Below are 24,106 nucleotides of genomic sequence, written 5' to 3'. Positions count from 1 at the left end.
ATGTGAGCAAGTTGTTCCCTGTCCAAGGCTCCAAGCCAGAAGAAAGGAGGGGCTGAAATCCAGCCATTGTTCTGCTCAACACACGTGTCCTCTGGGCTGGAGTTGCGTCTTCCCTGAAGAAGCAGCACTGGGTTCTGCTTTTCATAGAGGCTCTATCCATGCACCAAGCCAGCCACCCATCTAGAAACGTCTGCTTAGATAAGGGACTTTTTTACTCTATTTTTGCACAAAGGTGGCTTATAGGCTAGCACAGTCCTGGAAATAAGAAAACAAATTATCATTATTTTCAGATGATATAAGAGTTTACCTAGAAAATCCAAGAGAATTGACTGAAAAAGTATTTCCATTAATAAAATAAATTTAAAAGTCATTGGAAACAAGATATATAGCTATTTGTATTTATATAGACATATATATTACAGTCAGCAAATAGTTCAAATATATAATTTTTTTAAAAAACCATTCATAATAGCAACCCAAAGCACACAATTCTCAGGAATATATTTAATAAAGAACATGAAGGACCTAAGTAAATTAAATTGTATAAGGCTACTGAAAAGATGAAAGAGGATTTGAGTTAATAAAAACAACAGCTTTCCCATATAGCTGAAAAAATATTGGAAAATTTTAATGGGAAATGGTAGTAAAAATAAAATACACAAAAGGCATTTTTGAAAGGCAAAGGCCAAATGCTGCTTTGCAGACAGCTCACCATCTCCTTCTGTTCTTCTTTCTTGGTGCCTCCTGACACCCATGATTACAAATGAGAACTAAGGAAGGGGCAGAAGTTTGGGGTTTGAGCAGGAACAGGAGAAGAAAAATGTTGGTGAAGATTACGGTTTCTCAGCTGGCCCCTTGAACTCAGTTTGAAGTCTTACGTTTAGGGAAACATCATGACCAACTTTGTGAACATCCGAGCAATAAATGATGGTCAGAAGTTAATCTCTTTGAGTCTCTGGCACAAGCATGGCTGTCCATGGTCATGATGACCATGTGCTAAGCACAGAGGTGGTGAGGAGGTGCTTCTCATTGTGTTTGCATGGGCACCTGCTCAGCACCAGCTATCTGGAAATGCTGAGAGGAATGGAGATGGCACCCTCAGCAAGAGCTGCTATTTCTATACTGAGTAGAGCCCACAACAGAAGAGACTTTGAGAGCTTTACCAACTGTGGCTAGTGACCACTGGAAGGATGTGGAGGTGGCCACCTCGGCAAGGGCATCAGTCTTGCCTTAATGTGTAGAGAAGCAGTGGAAGGAGACTTCACTTCAAGGCATGACAGACTTGGGAACATGACCAGAAGAAGACGGAGCAGCAAAAGAAGCATGTAGATCAGGATTTCTGACCTCAGCACCATGGGCATTTGGGGTTGGATAATTTTTGTTGGTGGGGAAAGGGCAGCAGGGACTGTCTTGTGCACCGTCAGAAGTTTAACAACATCCCTGGCCTTTACACATTAGAAGCCCGTGGCACCCCCACCCCCATAGCGACAACCAAAAATATCTCCAGACATTGCCAAGTGTCCCCAGGTGGATGAAGGTGGGGGGCAGGCAGAACCAACCCAGCTAAGAACTACTGATAAGGATTGATTGATTAGAAACCAGACTCACTGAGCATTGAGATGGGTGAGCAACCCTTTGGGGATTCTCAGAAATAAACAAGAGAGGGGCTTCGATGGATGCTAACCTTGATATATGCACATTTATGCCTAGATCCATCAGCAATGGATGAGTGTACTTGCCTCCCCACAATATTAATGATGCTGTTTAGTGGATTAGGACAAATGAATGACTTTTATTATCTTACACATTTGTTTATATTATTTTTGATACATTTTTACATTTTTCAGTTTTCAAAAATGAACATACACTACATATATTCATTTAAGCATTCTTTTTGAGGGCTTCCTATATGCCAAGTAGACTAATGAGGGTAGAGATCGGGGTTGGGCATTCTGGGCAGGGGATGAAGTGGTAGACAGACCATAAACAACAAGCATAATAAATAATTAATTACATAAGTCAGAAAGTGGTAAATTCCTTTAAAAAAAATGAGTAGAGATGTGATGTCCTTAAATAAAAGTCATTCTTAGAGATATAGAGCGCAGAGTCGATGTGGAAACATTCTGTCCTCCCTCATGACCACTCTGTCATCTAGTCTGCATTTCTGAGGGCCACCGACCTTTCATACGAAATGACCTTTCTGTGGATCCAGGCAGCTGTGCTTTTCATGGAGCCCCTGAAGGCCCCGTGAGTGGGATGGAGCCTCTCACTCTGTAATCATAATCGGCCTCAAACAGCTTTATCGATAGCTCTTGCAGTCATTAGCATAGACACTGACATCTATTTCCTGAAACCCTCATCGTTCTCATGGCCATTTCATTACCTAAGGCACAGAGCTGCTTGAAACTCCTGCCATGAGAGCCGGAGCAGAGCTGCGTCATGCCCTTCAGGAAGGCTGGGGCTCGGGGTCTGACCCTGGTTGGAACGGCTAACAACCCTGTGAGTTGTGGCTGCCAGCTGGTTGCAGCTTAACTTGCTGTGAAGAGGGGTTATTAAATGACTCATTTAAACCTGAGCCAAACACCAAATAAATGGATAATGCATTCAGAGGGTTTGGAGGAGAGGCAAGGATGATACGTTTGTCTCTAGCTCAGTAATCAGGACGATAGGGTCTTAGGTAAATAAGACAGGTGTAGCGTGCGCAGGCTTCAGGAAACAACCACACACCTTCAGTGCATGGAGCATAAGACAAGGAGAATTTGACAGTTTTCTCCATCACAGCAACAAGATCCATAAGTGTGGGAGAACTTGGGCTAAACACGATCCTACTTTCACTGAGAACCGACAGCAAGTCCTCTTCGGGATCTGCCCAAAGAACATCCAATTGAAAATATTTTTGAACGTGTTCTATTGGTGCTAGCTGAAGAACTGCAAAATATCAAATGAAGGCTTAACTTCATTCTTGCCCTTTCTGAAACCATTTTCTTTTTCAAGTGGTTTCAAGTACATTTGCAAACCTCAGAGAGGCCAAGCCCAGGCTGCCAGTCTTTGAAAGTTTTGCAGTAGACTGCAAGGTCCTCGTAAGCATGAAGATGTCTTGTTTCTGGTAAACTCTATTTTGAAAAGAAACGACTGACTTTACTTTGAAGACTTTGCATCAGTCTCTGGAGGCAAACAGGGCAGCCGTCCAGAATTTTCTTGGCCGTCAGCACAAAGGAGGCTGCACACCAGTAAAATGGAGAAACGGCAAACTTCAGCAAAAACAAAAGACCCGTCCTGGTTTTAAAAGAAAGACAGAAAGAAAGAAAAGCAGGACAGATGATCACCTTAGTTGGCTGCCAAGTATATGAAGTAGCTCCAAAAAGAGTGTAATGTTCTATTGTAAATGAGAAACTGTAATTACAGCTAGAAAATCTGGAGAGAGAAATTCCATAGAGCCACCGAGCGCTAGCTGCAGATGGGCAGTGGAGGAAAGGCCTTGAGTGAAGACAAGCCTGGAGCAACAGCCAACGGGCGGTCCTGTCAGCATCGTTCTCAAGACCAAACCCTCTTTTTGTGAGCTCTGTAAGATGGGATACCGTACAGCACTGAAAGCCAGGGCTTCCCGGGAGCGAGAAGGAAGAGAGGCTTTTGTAACTGTCAGATGTCTCTGAGCTGGTTTGTTCAGTTTGATTTTCCTCTGATGGTTCCTGTTGGCTTTAAAGGAAGACCAAGTAGCTGCTTCTCAGGATGCACAGGCATCTATTACAATGGGGATAGCAAGCCTGCCCAGGGGGGAGAACCGGGGAAGGATGGTTCGTAAACTTGTTCCATAGATGTGGAAAATCTATATGTTCTGGACCAGAATCAGGTTATACATAAACTTCCCAAATATATTATCCAGCCCAAAAACTAGACAATAAAAAGTCACTCTATATTTCACATTTTTGTTGTATTTCCATTCCTGCTATCCCGCCACTCTTTTTCTCAGCAATGGAATTAATTTTAGTGTGGGGTAGAGTTGGGGCCTGGTGGCTTACCCTGGGATACGCCTGTCAGTTCTGTTGTAAAGAAGTAGGTTGCCAAGCAATTTGGGAAGGATGCCATTATCATCTCACAAGCTTGGGCAAGATGAGACTTCTCAGAGCCATCTTTACAGCCTCTGTTATTTTTAAGGCCCAAATATTTGATGTAAGCTAAAGGCGTGTTTCCCCTTTGTTCACAAAAGAGTCTTCATTTCCCTGGATGTGGGAGATCCCCTTTAGCCTGCTCTTGATTTATTCTGTGGAGAAAGCCAAAAGCAGAACTCTACCATGAGACCTATTTCTTTTTTGTAGTTATGCTAAAAGAAAACCTATATGAACTATTATGATTATTATTACTATTATATATCACGGGAGTATTATGGGAGTTGGACAGTTCCTAATGGAACAAATCTTCTTAGATTTCTTTATTCCTATGTGTCTCCATCTTATCATCTGCAAAATAATGTCAAAAGGGAACACTGAAACAAAAGTATCTAAAATATGGAGTCATGGCTCAGAAAAGAAAACCAGGTCACCTCATGCTTTGAAAGGGGCCAGCTTGAGCAGTCTTGGAAACAGCTGAGTCTCTAGTCTAATGACTTAGAGAATCGTTGATGGAACTGTTGATGAAATTAAGAATGAGCATGATTAAATTGCAGGAGCCAGGGCTCTGCCAGAGACAGGCCTGTGGGGAATCTCAACAGAGAATCTACTGTCACTTGCATCCTCAGGAAGGTTGCTGCTACACAAGGTCAATGCTAGTCAAGAAATAAGGGACTGTCACAGACACTGCCGTGCCTCAACTCACAAAGTTTTACTGCTGACTGGAGGAGATAAAGCAAAGATGGAAAAGGAGAGTGAAAATGAGTAAAAATTGACACTATTTACTACTGCTTTTTCATAATTACAATTCTTAAATTGCCCAACATAAGGTACACTTGTTCAGGAAAAAAATGGCTATTTTCATCCTGAACATACTTTGTCAATACCATCTACATTAATGTTCCAAGCAGTCTGTATTCAGATCCACACCTACCCACTGAAGTAACTGTGTGCTGAGGCTGGATGGAAATCAGTGACGTCTCTCTGGTACCCTACTGAGAAGTGTGCAGGGCCCTCCCAGTGCTCAGGTTCACAGGCTTCTCAGAGTACACTTGCTTTAGCTTTTAAGCTTTTATTTGGGCACCTGGTAGGTAGAGTTATGGTTAACTACAGCAGGGACTAGAAGAGGAGCAGCATGTCTAGGAGAGGAGACGTGATTGGTTTGGAGCTGCCAGTAAGACATCCCTGGAGAGACGTCCGGCAGGCAGGGGGAATCGCGAGAGGGCTGAGCCTTCTTGACTCTCTTCTTACCACTGTAATTTCCCCTCCTGAGTCCCTCTCTCTAGTTCCTCACTCATGACCCACCCCAGAAAGGTACAAATTCCATAACATTAATTTTGGGCATTCCATATAACCTATATTTCAAGTCAGAAGATGTAAAATGTAGCTATAATCACTGAAAATCTTCCTTGCTTTTGTTCATGTACTGCACTTAAAAATAAGAAATTTAATTTTATCTATTTAGATTATATCACTGCAAAGGTGGTCTTTTAAAAAGATTCTCCACGGTTATATTCATCAGCCATGAAAAAACCAACTGTTTAATCATGAGTCATCAGCAGAAATGTTCTATTCTATCCAAAATGACAATTTTGTTTAAGATACATGCAATAGAGGAACTCAGTTATTTCTCTCTCTCTCTCCTTCCCTCCCCTTCTCTCTCTTACTTATGTATCTATCTATCTATAAAACTGATGACATCCAAATTTATTTTCACAAATACTATCATTCTGTGAAATCAATGGCATGCCTCATGTCTTATTTATTAAAATTTTAAAACACCAAGTAGGGAAGAGAGATGTAGTTTCTTTTGAAGCTAACCTTCTTAAAATGACAAGTGGATTTAGACAGTAGCACCAGGAAGTTGCAGGCAGCAAATGTGTATTGGGGTTGAGTTGAACATTTTTTATTTAAAACTATTTTCATTTTATAGCAAAACTCCTTATTGGGTTCTATGGAGTGACCTGTAATTTCACTTTCTGGATGAGAATAGCTCAACTTTTAAAATTAACATACAAAATATGCAGCACAAAGCACTCTCTCTATATAATATAAGCAAATTTGAGCTATAACAAAGGCTTCATTATGTAGGCTGATTTTAGAGGATTTTTAGCTCCAGGGGACATTAGAGATTTTGAGTACTTTTAAGCTATGTGGCATCACTGTCCTCAAATTTAATTTTCCAAGAATCATAGACCTAAAAGGAATTCACTAACTCACTTTTTCTAATTAGCATTGGAGTCTATTCCTTTGTTGTAGACATTTATATTTAATCACATGACTAGTTGACAAATACACCATTTTGAAGAGCTGCAGAACGAATCCTTTGCTTCTTGCTCTTTCTCCCAGAATCTCACCTGATCACAGCCTCATTTTCCAAATACACAAACTCCCTTAAGTATTGCTGCATCACTGTGCTATTCTCCAAGTTGCAAAGGCCCCTTACCAAACCACACATATGCATCTTTTTCTTTGTATTTTAGAAGACTCCAGTGCAGCTGTACACGAGAGAGGAAGAAGATGAAAATCTGACAGCTCCGCTAGGGCAGCCTCCTTCAAGGGGCACGAGGCCCCCACCACTTCTCCAGGGCTTGGTCCAGGCTCCTTGTAAATCCTCCAGCCATTGAGCCTTCCACCCTTCCCTGGAGTCTCTACCTCTGGCTCTGTTATGTAGTTTCACACACTTTACTTTTCAAAAACTTCCCCTGACATTCAGCCCAAATGTTCTTTAGTCTCCCTCACAATTAATACTCCCCAGGACTGACCTTTGTTGGAAGCACAATAAACCATCTTTCTCTCCCATGAGCGCGAACACTCTTTACACCCTGCGATCCCTCCCCTCACTCTCAGATGTCAGGGAAAATATTAAAGTGCACTCAGGATACACATTTCATTGCAGCTCAGCTCTCCGATCATAACAGTTCTTAACTTTCAGAAACCAATTCGATCATTGATCCATTTGTTCAACAAATATGTTTTGAGCACCTACTGTGTACTCAGCATTGTGCTAAGTACTGAACCTAAGGGACACAGGGCTGTCATCTATCCTCATTTACACTATTCAAAATCCACTATTATCATCTGCTACATCACTTGTAGTAATAGGTTAAGCAGGAATATGATTTTTCCTTTGCTTAAAACTTGATAATGTCTTCGTGTAACAAATATTATGTCTCAAATTGTGAATGAAAACTAGACAATTTTAATTCATTTGGTGCAAGGCCAGGGCTTTTGAATATTTTATTCCAGAGGTCAGAGATGCCTTCTGTTCTCTTGTCTGTCTATACACTGCTGCATTCTTTATGCCTCACATATGGAGACTAATTGTTTGGTGTAGCTTTCATTGTGAGAGAACAGAAAATCAGAAGGAATTCGTTTTAAATCATCATCCTAATTACTCTGACTGCCTTTACAATAATAGATGCAATTAAAGCCCTTAAAATGCATTCTTTAAACTGAATTTCTCAAAATGAAAAAAAAGAGGCCCTGCAAACCGGAAAATTATTCAGAATAAGAGGATACAATCCCGGCAGCCTTACGATGTATCATTTTCTTTGCTACTTCCAGATCATTCGTTTCATTAGTAATAAATTCTCCTTTTACCCAGATTAAAACTTCTGCACTATCTTTACTTATATCCTTTCCTCATTTCATCATCATCAAGTTGTACAGATTTTAACTGTCATGTTTCTCTTAACTTGAGGTCCCTGTCCTAGTTGAGGACTTAATCTCACATTTGTGATCAGATACAAGGTAGGCTTGCACACAAGCAAGGAGTGTTACCAATCATGTTGAAGGAGGAATAGAAGGGTTTTAGGTATGGAAGTGAAATTATTACAACTCACATTTGTTGAATTCAATGTTCAGTGTATAGACCAGGTTTTTCAGAACTGGGTTCCAATTATTCCTCCAAAAAATTTCTTCCTTGAAGAAAGGGTTTCATGATCAAATAAACTAGGAAATGCTAGATTAAAAACAGATTTCTTCTTTTTTCTTTTCTCATTGTGGTAAAATATACATGACATAAAATTTACCATCTTAACCCTTTTAATTGTACATTCAGTAACATTAAGTATATTTACATTGTTGTCAACCATCACTACTAACCATCTCCAGAACTTTTCCTTCTTCCCAAAGTGAGTCTGTACTCATTGAATAAGTCCGCATTACCCCTCCCCCACAGCCCATGGCAGCCACCATTTTAATTTCTGTCTCTGTGAATTTGACTACCCTAGGTACCTCATATAAGTGGAATTGTATAGTACTTGTTCTTTTGCGACTGGCTGATTTGATTGAGTACAATGTCTTCAAGTTTCATCCGTGTTATAGCATGTGTCAGAATTCCCTTCCTTTTGTAGGCTGAATAATGTTCCGTTGTATATACCACATTTTGTTTATTGCATGAGTACCACCCGCTAACTGACTGCGCCACTCATTTTGTTCATTCATTCTTCCATCAATGGACACTTGGGTTGCCTCTGGCTTTTGGCTACTGAGAATAACGCTGCTCTGAAAATTGGTGTACGAATATCTGTTTGAGCCCTTACTTTTAATTTTTCAGGTATGTACCCAGAAGTAGCATTGCTAGATCAAATGGTAATCCTACATTTAATTTTTTGAGCGAAATTACTACAGGTTTTTGTAGGATCTTTTAATAAGCAAGCATGCACTGTGATTCTCCATGAGGGAGGCCCTACCAGAGGGAGTGTTTCTCCAACTTAATTTGACTATGAAGCCTTTTCAACTTGCAGGTAAGACTACATGGAGGGACGCAGTTAGAAAAGAAAAAACCCAGTCTTACCAAAATATAAAGTATGTGCAGGTATGGGTGGGTATCTTTTGCATCCAGAAACTCCACGGAACTTCCCACCAGCCTTACATAGAGATACCATTTCATTGTTGAAGTGTATATACATCCCATGAGAAATCTACGTGCTGTTGAAATTTACCCAATGCTGAGAGGAAGATTTTCTGTTCAGAAGTTGGTAATACCTAAATGTAATTGAAACAGAGAGACAAAAAGGGACAAAAGGACACAAAAGAGAAAGGAGAAAAAAAGAGTAAATATTCTTAAAGCACTTCGAATATTCTGGCCACATAGTAAATACTATATTTGTGCTTATTAACTAAGTAGAAAAACTGCTTAAGTGAAAATACTTGTAAAACAACAAAAACGGGGCGATATATTTGAGGCTCCTGTGCCTCAGAGCAGGGCAGGGAGAGCGGCTGGCAGCTCCTGAAAAGGCAGGAGAAGAATGAGTCGAGCTGAAGACCATTCTTTGCCCCTCTCAATACTTGGCATCATCGAAGCATTTTTTAATGAATATCCACAGTGTCTAGGAAGCTAAAATATTTCATTCATGGTTCCGTAGATTTTTACTAGTGTGTAGGAAGATTAAAAGGGGGAAGGAAATGTTGGAATTTTAATTAGGTACTTCATCCCCCTCAATATGGAAAGAATTAATGTTGCATCAGTAACAAGATTATGTATTTCTATTGCAACTTGTACTGACCTAAAAGCAACCATCTGAGTTATAATTCTTTCTGTCTTCTGTACACAAATTCACTTGTTTTGGTTCATTAATCAAAACCACCTGGTAATAGAAAACAAATTGGACAATTAAAGAAATGCTACAAACTCATGTGCATTAAGATGAGAGCACATGCTACCTAATGATGGCTCATCCCCTCTGCCAGGGTGTTGGGGGATCTGCCAGTGAGAAGCCAACACCACGTTCCCTATTAGCATCCATCACCACAACACCTAATCGTACAAGTAGTATTCAGTTTCTACAGCAGGGTAAAAGAAATGGTGCCAGATACCAGCTTCAGAAGCTGGTATATCTTAGAAAAATGACAATGTTAACATTACTTGCACTTTTCTTTACATACGTATGCATTTACCAATTTCAGAGCATATATAAGTCCCCGATGCCCAATTATTAATAAAAATGTCACTCCCCTAGAACGAATATTTGGATATTCTCTACTAAGACACACAGAAGATTCATATAATGTTATGTATAACTTTCCACACATGTTATCAATTATTTGAAATATACTTAATAGAAAACATACTGCCAATGAAATGCCATGAAAGTAAATATGTTTTCTTAATAACTATGTTTGTTTTACAAATCACAAATTCCCTTAAAATCTGGTCAAATGATGCTAAATTGTCGAATGAACTGACTGAGTGGCAAGTGAATTGACTGAATGGCAAGACTGAGCTTGTTTTCGCAAAAGCAATATTCTGGGGGAGAGCAAATGTATTCTGTACAGTGAGTTGGTATAAATCCATGGGCAGTAGCAGGAAGGCGGACGAAGCCTGGGATCAGAGGCATCAAGACGGCTAGATCGGGGGCATAAATGAGAATTTGGTATTGTCTCTCTAATGGTAAGTCTTATTTTTTATAAAAGCTGTGACACTAAACTGTTGACTCTTAAGCTGCCACCCCAGCTGAGGTTACTTTTGTCTCAAACCTCCACACCAAAATTCTTATCCTTTGAGAAATAACAGATGGACCTGAAGGTTTCTGTAAGGGTCTCTTAGGTTCCATCTATGGAGATGGAACATTCCATTTCAAATCAGAGCCCTACCTAGCCACGCATGAAACATGTTACATGTCTCACCACTGAAATGAGCAAAACCATCAAGTTTCCTGGTTTTTTAAAATACAGTATATACAGAAGTTCAAGACTGCCTTATTGTGCTAGTAACTCTTAGCTATCTTTAATAATATATTGAAAAGTTTTTAATTCATTCATTTATTCATGAAATATTTATGAAGAACAGACGATATGCCAAATACTAGTCTAGGTGCTGGGGCTACAGCATTGGGGAAAAAGAAAAAAGAGACTAAAACCATTGCCCTCATAGACTTTGGCGGAGTAGGGGAAAGGCCAGATAATATATAAGATAAACTACACGTATAATATGTGAAATAGTGACTAGAGATGAAAAATAAAGCCAAGGAAAAGGACAGAAAATGTGGGAAGAGTTGCAATGTTAAACAGGCCAGCCAGAGAAACAGCAAGTGCAAAGTCCCTGGGGCCAGAGCATGTTGGTGTGCTCAGACACTGGCAAGAAGACCCAAGTGACTAGAACTGAGCAATGAGGGAGAAGTAGTTGAAGAAGTCAGAAGTGGGAGGTGGGAGTAGGGGGAAATCTTCTGGAGCTGGGTAAGCCTCTGCATTGCCACTCCAGCCCTCTGCACATTTGGACTCCCCAGGATACCACTCATACACAGTTCAACATGAATTATGACCCTCAACTTTAGAAACCTGTGATTCTGCCAGCCATTGCAATGTCTGCATACTTGTGTATTTTCCACTTGCGGAAAATAAAGATCTTGCAATCCTGTATGCCTGTGCAAGCACTTTGAAGAGTGTAAAATGTAAATAAAATATCACTTTTACTCAGGAAGGGTCACAGTTTACATCCTAGCCTGAAATGGCCCTTATCAACCATGGTACCTCAGACCTAGGTCATATAAAGGCCACCTTGAAGTAGAAGTTTTAACCATCTGTGATTTAATTTAAATTTCAATGTGCTTATCCAAGTTAAATCCTTTCATTATTTTACCTACACATCAATATAACCAGGTTAAATTCCCTGTGTCTTCTCTTGAAATTGGAAAATGGCTATTTTATGCAGACCACCATCAACAGGTGATGATACCAGCCAATGCGGTCCATGGAGACAGCAATTGAAGTTGAGACTTTCAGCTAGCACCGCTGTGGAAACATCCTGTGTAAACAAGGTCACACAAGACCCCTACTCTTCTGCCAATACACATGGCCACAGTAAATCGGTCCAGGAGCCATCTCACTCTGGTCCTTTTCCAACCCACGGATGAATCCATTTATCGACATCACTCTCAGGAAAATGCTGTAAGAGCTTGACCAAGGTATTCCTTAAACTTTAAGAGACGAAATACTTTGTAATGTACTTTCAAATTGAAAGTCACTTATCCTCTTAGCACCCCAAGAAGGTTTACGAACCAAATGCATGCTAAGGAATATTTTGAAAAGAACCAGTTAGGGCTTAGATGAAAAGCTTCAAGGTAGTGGATTGTGGTATACTCCCAATTCCATCTAAAATAGGTTCTCAGAATTTAAAGTTTAGGCTCCTATTTACTCAGGAAAAGAAAAGAGTAAAGCTAAAGTATTGGAAATGGGATGCAGTAAAACTCTAGGATTCCATCCAACTATCGCTTGGAAATGAAAATTCCCTAATGGGAATAGGTCTTTGAAATGGGACATCTGGGTTTTACTAAGTGGGTAATTAAAAGTTTGAAATCTTGCCTGGAAAATGGGACAAAAGCTCAAATTACCAAGATAGGTGAGACATTCCCCACTGCCTTTATCACAGGAATGGCAGCCATCCAGCCTGTAACAAAGCAAGGCAGAGAATGTGTGGAGCGTTAAACCACCCAAGGATAAAGGGGACTTTGGAATCTGATTTCTGGGGGATATTTGTCAGAAAACATGCTATACTTCCCACAGCTAATGAAACAGCCTGTGTTCCAAGTCCAGCATGGAGTGACTAATGCTCAGCCAGGTAAATCGTCATCTAAAACATCCTCCACTCTTTCCTGACTCACGATCAAGATTTGGACTTTCCAGGGCAATGCCTTGGCAACAGCTCAGAATGAAAGTTGCCCTCAAATAGTTCACCTGGGTCACTTCCTAAAGCTTATAGGTGAAACTCAGAGCCTCAAATTCAAGTAGAAACAGTCTGGCTTTGCTTTATTCTGAGAATAAATAAGATTATAGAGAAGAATACTGAAACTAGATGAGAAACCAATTAAGTATAGATCTTGGATGGTCTTCCCAAACCAGATTATATAGGACTACTCTTCCTATTGTATATACCCTGCTTAATGTTTCTGTGATATTTTTGTTTAAAGAACATTGCATACAGCATCTAGCCCGGTTGAGGGATTAGCAACACTGAGGAAAAATTCTTACTGTATCACTATGTTTCAGGATGTGCCTCTTGGTAATGACGTTCTACTCAGCAGGTTATGCCATCCATTGGGACGGTTTATAACATCATCTGACAGTTAACATTAGTATCTTCAGGGTCTTTGCCTCACGGTCCTCCAGGAGGCCACGAAGAATTATAGTCCAAAGCTTGAAATAGTTCACTCCTCACATAATTTTGTAAAATAGTAGAAAAAGTGTAAAGCATAATATTATGGTAGAAATGTGAGCATTGTATCTTGCGAAGAAAATGTTTAGTTAGTTAGCAAGTGTAAATTAGTTTAATTTGGCACCCAAAGTAAGAATTTCCTAAGGCTAAGCGCTAATGCACAAGATTAGTGCTTCACAATTAGAATTCAGAAATGTTCAGCATTTGTCCTACTGTTGGAAATCTTCTAGGAAAAACATATTTTAGAAAATCAAGTCTATTTCAATCTTATAGTAAATTCAGGCAATGATTTATTCTTTTCACCATACAATAAAAGGGATATATGCAGCCTGAAAGAATAGATTAGAGGGGCCCGCCTGGAGGCGTGGTGGTTGGGTTCGTGCGCTCTGCTTTGGCAGCCCAGGGTTCATGGGTTCAGATCCCAGGTGTGGACCTATGCACCACACATCAAGCCATGCTGTGGTGGCATCCCACATACAAAAAGTAGAGGAAGATTGGCACGGATGTTAGCCTGGGGACAATCTTCCCCAAGCAAAAAGTAGAAGATTGGCAACAGATATTAGCTCAGGGCCAATATTCCTCACCAAAAAAAAAAGGGAAAAAAAGAATAGATTAGAAAACAGGGCAAGAGGCATTTTCAAGTTTGATCTTGTCCATTCTACTGTTTGTGACATTAGCAACATGCTGAAGCTCTTTGGGTTTTAGTTTTTCCCTGTATGGGAATAATAATGTGGCTATTTTGTTTCAATAGTGTTAAAAACTTGATTAGATGTTGTTCGATATTTTACAAAAGGCAGTTAAAAGAACAAATCATATCACTTGGCCAAGACCACAATAGCCCCCTTCAACCACCTGCCTATCTCTTGTTGTTAGGTGCTGTCAAATTTCTTCTGTCTCCTACCAACTCTATGAATGAGTGATGTCCACAATGTCCTGATCTCAACAACCCTATTCAGCTCCTGTAGACTCAGGCCCATGGCCTCCTTCATGGAGTCAGATTTTGTCTTCCTTTTTTCCTACTGCCTTCTACTTTTCCCACCATTATTGTCTTTTCCAAAGAATCCTGCTTTCTCATGAAGTGCCCGAAGTACGACAGCCTCAGTTTTATCATTCTTGCCATCAGCCATAGTTCAGGCTTCATTTGCTGTAGGATCCATTTGTTCATCTTTCTGGCAGTCCAGGGTATCCAGCGAGCTCTCCTCCAACACTGTATCTCAAATGAATCCATATTTTCCCTGTCAGCTTTCTTCACTGTCCAACTTTCGCACTCCTACTCAGTAATTGTGAATACAGGGGTGTGGACAACCTTAGCTGGAGTGTCTTAGTCTCTAATGACCCTTCCTTACACTTGATGATTTTTCCTAATCTTTCCATTCCTGCCCTTCCAAATCTCAGTCTTCTCTCAACTTCTTGGCTGCAGTCTCCGCTTAAATTTTGACTGAACCAAGGTAAACAAAGTCTTTAACAATTTCAAGGTCTTCATCGTCTACGTTACAGCTGCATAGTTCCTCTTTAGACATGATTTTTGTCGTCTTCGTGTTCAGACACAGTCCTGCTTTGGCACTTTCTTCTTTTACTTTCGTCAGAAGCCATGTCAAGTCATTGCTAGCTTCTGCCAGTAAGATGGTGTCATCTGCATATCTTAGATTGTTGATATTTCTTCCACCAGTTTTCATTCCTCCTTCGTCTGAGTCTAGCCCAGTTTTACATATGATACGTTCTGCATACAGATTAAACAGACAGGGAGAAAAAATGCACCCTTGTCTGACACCTTGGCTTACAAGAAACCCTTCTGTCTCTCCATATTCTGTCCTGACAGTGGCTTCTTGTCCACAATACAGGTTACGCACCAGGACAATCAAGTGCTGAGACCTGCCCATTTCTTTAAGAGCAGCCCACAGCTTTTCATAATCCACACAGTCAAAGGCTTTCCTATAGTCTGTGAAACAGAGACTAACCTTCTGAAATTCTTTGGAGCACTCCAATAGCCTATAATCTCAATTAGATCTCGTGTGCCTCTCCCTTTTTGAAGTCCAGATTGGCTGTCAGGCATTTCTTGCTCCATATAAGGTAAAAGCCTTTGTTGCAGCACCTTGCGCATCACTTTACTCGCATACGAAGTTAGAGCAACGGTGCCATAGTTACTGCACTCCTTGGCATCTCCTTTCTTGGGGATTGGGATATATATTGAGCGTTTTCAGTCTGTAGGTCATTGTTTTGTTTTCCATATTTCTTGCTATATTCTTGTTAGGATTTTGACAAGTTCAGTCTCTGCTTACCTTTGCCTGATGTCCTACTCCCATTTTTTTAGGACAGAAGATTCTGGAGATAGTCAAGCAAGACCAAATATCTCTTTCCTTGTTTTCAGGTTTATCAGAACACTCGGAACGTCCCACCAGCTAGGATAGATGTGTCAGTTGATCTGGCATCTCATTGAACTATCTTTGAACTCAGTCCTTGCTGGGAGCATTTAAATGGAGGACAGAACAATAAAAAGGTGGCTTACCCATCTGCTCTCCAAATGCCCATATCAGCTGTGGATATGGATAGCCGAGGAAAAACACCGAGTCTGCTGGGCACCACACTCTCACGGAGGAGGACATTGCCACAAACTACCACCTCATCAGTAATCGCACTGGGCACTGTGTCCTCAGACCCTACATCCATTTCCCTACCACTAACACCATTATTACCACCAGCCTCTAATCCTGTCACTCGGTATCCTTCCAGCCCTCTCTTTAAAGAGTCTAGCAGATCATAAGACTTCAGGTCAAGAGGAGAGAGTGGTAACACTTGACCTAGAGGTGTTGGCTGGACCAAGAGGATATTCATTTTCTGTCCTCTTTGCACTAATTTTAATTCATTTACCTCTATACCCACACTTGCCTTAAACATAAGACAGAGCAGAAAATAAGGGAAGAGGGAGCAGAAAATGAGAACTTCTACTTTCAAACAGAACTATTTTGGTGTCATATCTTAGCCGCCACCTCAGACGGATATTAAAGATAAAATCTTATTGGGAAGCTAGAATAAAAACTGTGAACCATCAAAGAAGTCTATTCCTTTGCTTATTCTGACTTATGCTTGAATAAATCAATGCGTAGCTTTTGTACCCAGTGCCACAATTGTTGCATAATCTTTCAGATTCTGAATTTCTTTAAAATATGTATTATTAAAATGATCAGTTTTGTAATAGAATAAAAATATGACTTTTTCCCCTTCATTGAAGGTATCAAAGATAGGAAATTAATTTTCATTTTTAAGAAAAGTAAGCAAAACCTAACTTCTTAACAGATGCTAAAACTTGACCTAACTAGACTCTGAACACGACATCTTGAAATAAATATTCCAATAAATAAAACAATATGATACATGGAACAATTATGAAAACTCAGTAGACAAAAATAATTTGTCTCATAAAACTCAATGCTGAGGTCTGGATATCCTTTTGGGATTTAAAAGATTCCAGAATTGAACCATGGTATAAAATGCAAGGAAAGTACAAATAAACCTCACCCCCCCAAAATATGACTGATATAATAATTACATGAAATAATCATGAAATGTCAAAGTATAAAATATAGTTCTAGCACGTACAAATAATCCAAATGAGGGGAGCATCTCTGAGACCCCCATGATCCTACAATGAAATTCCTGGTGAACCAAGCTGTAAACCCCTTCCCCCTCCATTCTAAACACAATGATAAAAATGCCAAAACTCTATGGTGCTTTGTGATTTTTACCTCATAATTTAAAGCCCTAGAGGAAATTCAAAAGAAAGGCTGGAACCCCACTCTTCCTAGTTCACAAACAGATGGTTTTTGCTTTTTCTCTGCTTTTATTCATGAGAAATTCCCAGAGATAGCCATGGCGCTCTGTTGGCGCTGCCTGCAGACTGCGTCACCAAGAACTGTGATGTCTGTAAAAGATCCCCAGGGAGCTCTCCCCAAAGAGTTTGCCTAAGTTCACAACTCTCCCTCGTACTTCTGTAAATATCAGGAAGAGGTAAACATGAAGGAAAAAGAGTCGCCAGCATAGTAAACAGATATTAATGAGGAAAAATAGACTGGAATTAAGAAGAGACGAGTTTTGGCCTAAATATCAAGGGGGAAAGAAGAACTTACTGATAATAAACCCACTGGATTAGAGGATCGAACGATTTTTAAAATAAATAATGATCTCAAAACCACTTAAAACTGGATGTTTATGAAGAAACACAGAAGACCTTAAAACAGGCCAAGGCTACCACAGTTCCTAGAGGAGGATGTCGCTATCGATCATAGATGTGTTTTTATAATTTAGCATTTTCTGGGATATTCTCTGAAACTAAAAATAGCTAATATTTACATAGTTTTTACAGTTTGCCAGCCATTGCTCTGAGCACTTTGGATACTCTACCTATGTTATCCTCACAACAACCCTATGAAGTAATACTATTTTTACCTCCATTTTTACACATGAGGAAACTGATGCACCAGAAGTTAAGTAACGTCCAGAAGCACAAACTTCAAAGGTATATTGTAGAGTTTGCCAAGCTAATCTCACTGCCTATGCTCAGGTTAGTTGTGGTTATATAAATGTACACTATAGAAAGAGAGAGAGAGAAAGGGGAGAGGGTGTTGGGAACAGGGCATGGATGGTATCGCAGAAGACGGAAACACAGGTTAATATACTCTTTGAAGGGAGGTGGAGGGAGCAGAGGCAGTCTCTGGGGCAGGGGACAGAAAAAGTGAGGAAAGACAATTCAACACCGGAATTGCAGCTCAGCATTCCATGAAAACCAAGAGCCAGCTCAAAAGGGAACATCTGCCATTTCCTTCTAAATGAAGAAAGACTCATTCTTCCAATGAGAAAACATTGACGAGGGATCCCCTTGGATTGGGAATAAAATTGACTCTTTATAGTGCCAACATCAGATTTATTTTAAAAATATTCCCTCAACATTCGTATGTGTGGCGAGGGAAAGAGGAGCAGTAATGCAGTTCCTGAGAATTAAAAGCATATTGGAAAAATAGTTCCATTAAGCATGTGCCTAATTTAAAATACAGAAGTTCTATGAGGTTGAGGCACATAAAGCTGCCATTTTTGTAAACCAAAACTGGTCACAGAGAGGCAATTTTATATGGTCCAACCTGAAAGAATGTCAGTCATATTAAACAGTATGTGGCTGTAAATCACCATAGTACCTAATATTTCTAAGCTGTGTTTTGGTTCTAAAGTGACTGTCCTATGGTCACACAGGATGATCATACGATCTCCTTGCAGTAGACCATAAGTGCCTTCTCTAGAGGTTTATTCACTGAGCAAATATACCTGAGCATTTACCACGTGCCGCGTATGGTGCCAAAGGCCATTCTCCAACGTGGAGAATCACGAGCTATTTCTTGCCCAGTTGTGGCCCCCGAAAGCAATCAGCTGGGAAGCCCTGAGTTCGCCCAGTGTCACTCAGATAGAAATTGTTGAGGGTGGGGTGCGAGGGGTGATAAGAAATGACAAAGAGGAGTTCGAGCCCTCATAATGAGATTTAGCCGTCTTTTTGAGCACACAGATGTGCATGTTAGATACCAGGACAAGCAGAGGAAGCGGGGCAGTCCAAGCGGGAGCAACTTGAAGCATCCCATCCAGTCCTGCCTTGGAGTCACAGACTAAAAAAGGCCTGTCAGGGGAAGGCAAGACAAGGGTTCAAAGAATCCTTTCTGGGGCAGTGGGATGTGGACCCGGGTCCAGCAGCATCAGCATCACTGGCCGTTTGTTAGAAATGTCCATTCTCAGGCCCCACTCAGACCTGCTGGGTCGGATGCTCTGGGGGCGGGGCCCCAAAATCTGTGTTTGGACAAGCCCTCCTGGGAATTTGCTAGCACTAACGTTTGAGGAACACTGTTTTAGGGAAAATGAGAGACCATGCCAGGGGTTAAGAAGGTTAAGGGATGCAGGAACCCAAAGGGGAGCAAAAGAATGCAGGTGGTCCAGTGGAAATACAAATCCTGCTGAACGCCCTATTTTCAAAAGAAAACATGAAGTTCTCTGTCAGTGGGCACTGAGTCAATGAAAAATAAAAATATAAATAATAGCAACAACTAACAGATTGAGTACTTATTATGTCCCAGGTTACTGGCTAAGTACTTTCTATAGGTTTCATTTACTCCACAAAACAACCTTATAGGGCAGCTATTTAGCAGATAAAGAAACTCGTAAGAAGGGAAATAACGGAGAGGTTAAAGAACTTCCCATTTTCTGTGTATCTAGCAAATCCTGGAGCTAATCCAAAGTGAGGCCATCGGATTCCCCTCAGCTTTCTGCTGTATTTCACAGGACATCCTAACGCATCACAGCTCTCATTCCCAGTATGAAAACATGCCCATTCTCCATACATTTTTCAATCAAAATACTGAAGCTCCCATGACAAAGTGAGAGAAAAGAAGGATATATACGGTCTTTGCTGAGTTCCCACCCAAACCATATACTTTTTAGTTTAGAGAAAAAGCATCCATCAGAGAACAAAGGATGTAGCGCCACCTAGTGGATAAATGTCCCCACTTATTACAAAAGGCCTCTCAGTTGTGCAAAAAGCACAGTAATGAAAATAGAAGCTACTCCTGACAAATCACTACAAAGCTGGCAAACCCAGCTGGGAGCGGAGACTTGGTTCAAGAAGCAAGCTCAGCTGTATTGCTCTTCGGTCATGACCCGATCCTGCAAGCTGCCTGTGCAACAGCCCATTTTGGAGGAACACGAGGAAGGAGACGCCCAGCTAGGAACCCTGTTATGCCCCCAGTCTCTCTGGGTACTACCTTCTGAATCTGTAAATGCAGAGAATGCCGCCTGACTTCTCTGGGTCTTACTGGTAGGAGTAGCAAAGAAGGACTACGCTTGAAAATAGGACATGCTAATTCTGCTTAACTGCGACATACCACAATTAGGCTTCATTGAATAAGACATACCTTTCATTTTCTGCACAGTCTTCCGAGAAAAGGAGTACAAGAGGGCAGGTGAAGAAATGGGACACAGGACAGCGAAGCAATTTGCCTTAGCTCGTTCAGTGACAGGAAAATCAAAATGACGGGCTTAATCTGACTCTAGATCCAGATCCGTCAAGAAAGGGAACCGTTGCCTCTGGCATATGCTACAGAGGTTGTTCAGGGAAAATTTCAACTTCCTGTGATTCCCGGGTCTGCTCCCATCAGATAAAATTCCAATCTGCTTTTCCAAACCACCCACAACAGCATCATTTACCAAAGTGTAGGAAATATTTGCTACACGGCAATGGGGTTCTGTGTTTACGCAGGCGTAGGAGGCACTGGGTTTAACAGAACAAAGCCTAATGACTGAATCCAGAGATTTTTATGCTGTTTAGATGATGACTATCCAAAGGAAGGGTGTGGACCACTCCATCTCCTCGGGTATTTGGCCAAGGACCCTTGCTTTTTGAGAGCAGAGCTCCCAGTAGGACTGGCGACTGATGGTACACACACACGCACAGTGGGAGATGTGCTTATCACAAACCCTGCTCTCTCGGTGCACACCTGAAAATAACCTGCCCCAACGGGCCACTCGGCTCAGGGAGGGTCACCTCAGTCACCAGCATTTAAGATAGTCAAGCCTTCCCAAATAGCGTGTCTCTGAGGAAAGCAAAATCTCCATCGCAATTTCCCAATATAATGACGGGTAGTTCCTCCTTATTAGCCAGCTCCACCAGCCAAGGGAAGGAGACGGCTTTCAGGCCTCTGTAGACAAGAGAGAGCACTCTGTCACTCAGTGTCTGCGTGGACTGCCCTCTGCCCGCTCTATGGTTCTGGAGGGCCCCTCCCTCCTCCTGTCTCCGAGGTCTGAGTCTTCCTTCAGCAATTAGGCGTGCATTCCCGGCCCCAGGGGACAGCAGTTCTGAGAATTCAAGGAGACAGGAGACATAGTCTCAGCTCCCAAGGAGCCTAGATTCTTATCTCTGGGGTTGCTCTTGTCTGCGCAGCTGCTGGCTTTATTCTCTGCCTCTGAGGACCGAGGATCATTAGTGGGTTCTCCCGTCCCCTGCAGCGGCACCCAAGGGGCCCTACGCGGCTCAGTCTGGGATTCTCCTGTGGTTTCCTAGCACACCCTCAACTGTCACCTCCGCCCTGGCTTTTTCACTGATCCGGGCTGGGACCACTGCTGAAGCCGCACTGGTGGTTTTTGCTTGGATTTTCCATTGCTTCTCCACGGCACAGCTGCTCTCTAGAAGTGGCAAAGATTGCTCCTACTTTTCCACTCTTTGCAAAAACAGGCACCAGAGAGAGACAGAGGCCCGAGTCACCTGCACGCCATCAGTTTTCTCTTCAGTTCTGGAAAGCCAAGGAACAAAGGAGCTGTTGCCCGGGACCGCTTGTTCCACGAGGGGACTCTGAACAGGCTGCGAGAGCAGCTGCAAGACCGGCTGAACCGCAGCACCAGGCGGCGCCCCGCGCAGCCTCTCCACGCCCCCCAGCGGGCCACCAGCCCACCTGCACGCCCGACGCTGGAGACCCGTTTCATCGCGGAGTTTGTGCTATCCTTGCAGCTCTCCCTCTCCCCACCTAGGCTGAACTTTTTTTTTATCACTCAAATTTGACAAAAATGTGCCTCTTTCAAAATTACACCCAGGAGAGAGGGAAGGAAATTCTATTCTTTTCTATTCTCTTTCCTCTCTTCTGAGCTGCGTCGTCTCCTCTTCCCTGGGCTCCGAAGACCAAGTTGTTAATGCAATTGGGGGCTCACCCCGGAACAGAACCGCCATTTATAACGTCACTTCTAGGAGAAACGCCAGTGCCCGGAGCACAGATGCAGGCACGGGGGAAAGTCCCCCTGTTCCGTGATGGAGGGCTGAGTCCAAGGTCGGCCTACCTTCTGATATATAAACTTTAGAAATCAAGGCTTGTGAGTTGGGGACTTCTTTTATTTTGGCATTGAGTGAATGATCCTCTAACGCCATTGAAAACAAAAGGTTCAGGGCTGTCTGAAAGTAAACTTTGTTATGCAGGCTTCAAACGTTGAGTTGGGGAAGGAGAGGCGAACTTCTGTTCCCAAGGGATAGGGGGCAGCGCACCCCCGCCAGAGGACAGAGAAGCTGATCTGTGACATGCTGAGCAACTGCTAGCTCCCGTCTTGGCCCTTGTAAGGCTTGGTTCCTCCCTCGTGTGTCAGGATGACAGGAAGTGCCAGCTTCACACCCTGCTTTGAAAGGATGCAGACTCTTGCCTTAGATGGGCTGGGGAAAAAAGCTCCAGCCTAAATTCCAAGGGAAAACTAGATACTTAAACCTCAGTTTTTTCCTCCCAACCCCAGTATTTATTATGTGGGCAGAGATAAAACACCCTTTGATGAGCATCAAGAGCTCACTGTTCTTAGGAATAAACACCAAATTCTTCAGCATGGTCTTCAAGGCTCTGCATGACCCCATACTTCCTACCAGTTTCCCAAGCTTCATATCATATCCTTCTCCACACCAGCTATTCTGGTCCTCTTTCAGATCCTCCCAGGGGCCATGATACTGCCTGCCTCAGGGCCTTTGCACAGCTGTTCCCACTGCCTGGAGTTCACTTATTCCTCCACAACTGTCCATAGCCTCCTTCACTCAATGAATGCCTACTCACCCGTCAGTGCTCGGCTCTAATGTCACCTCCTCAAGGACCCCTTTCTCAACCCTTGACCTCAGTTGGACCCCGCACTTCCACCCCTGCCGTATACTTTCATAGCCCCCTTTGCTTCCCAGTACTTTTCATAATGAAAAGCAAGTAACTTATTGGATAATTGGCTGATTCGTGCCTGCCTCCCCCGACCCCTCGAGCAGAAGGAATTGCATTTAGAGGCAGCCAAATTGTGAAATGAAGGAAGGAAGGAACAACAGAGCTTCAAAACAAATTTAAAAGAAACCTTCCTTAGGTCACAGCTTCTTCAGAGAAGCGACACTGCGCCGGGTCAAGAGCAGGAACTGGAGCCGCACTGCCTGGATGTCAGCTCAGCTCCCCCACTTCCCAACTGTGTGTCTTGGGGGAATTCGCATAACCTCTCTTTTTCAGATTCCGTCTTTGTAAAAATGAACTACTTGTACTACGTAACCTCCAAGCTCTGCTGTTGGTTTTTGGTTTGGGGTTTTTTCTCTAGCAGATGGTAAGCTACCCGAGGGCATGGTCTGCTTAGACTAAACGCGTATCTCTTATTGGGCCAGAGTTCTCTCTCTATGGCTGGGAGCTGGCAGATTTCCTTTCATTCCTTTAAAATGATTGTAGGTGAGCACCACGCTCTCAATGACATTCAATACTCTGCATAAAACTGCTATCTGTGGATTGAGGGCCTTGAAACTGTTTTGGCATATAACCGTTATTTTCATTGCCAAAGCAGTGACCACAGAATGATCTTCACAGAGTGAAGATTACGGAGTTTTTTTGCAAAAAATTGTCATTTTGGAGTTGCCTTCCCTGACCTTTCTTTTCTCCCCAAACTCAAGACCTTGGATCACATGGATCATCGTTCTCAGTGGGACAGTTTCCAGAGTGCTTGTGTGATGAGAGAGAGATATATATACACACAATCTTGTCCCACGTAACGATGTTTCGTCCAATGACAGACCGCATCTGTGACAGTGGTCCCATAAGATCAGTACCATACAGCCCAGGTGTGTAGCAGGCTGTGCTGTCTAGGTGTGTGTAAGTGCACTCTATGATGTTCACACAACAACAAAATCACCTAACGACGCATTTCTCAGAACACATCCTCGTAGTTAAACAATGCATGGCTGTACATATATACACACACACGTACACATACACAAATGTGTGCACACACACATATACATATATGTACGATCTCATCTTATTTTGCCCTGATAGCTTTA

At 42.0% G+C, this 24,106-nt stretch overlaps 1 long non-coding RNA gene across 1 annotated transcript; it reads right to left on the bottom strand.

The window, feature by feature from the left end:
* Nucleotides 1–20,473, bottom strand: LOC139073347 (uncharacterized). Its single transcript, XR_011521972.1, has 3 exons — nucleotides 20,205–20,473; nucleotides 8,908–9,098; nucleotides 1–255 (listed from the first exon to the last, which is right to left on the bottom strand). It is a non-coding gene; the product is annotated as an uncharacterized lncRNA (long non-coding RNA).
* Nucleotides 20,474–24,106: the final 3,633 nt, after the last annotated feature.

The sequence above is a fragment of the Equus przewalskii genome, chromosome 9 (genome assembly GCF_037783145.1).
Source record: "Equus przewalskii isolate Varuska chromosome 9, EquPr2, whole genome shotgun sequence".
NCBI classification, from domain to species: Eukaryota; Metazoa; Chordata; class Mammalia; order Perissodactyla; family Equidae; genus Equus; species Equus przewalskii.
Note: the sequence above shows the minus strand (reverse complement) of the source record. Positions and strands in the feature narration are given on the sequence as shown.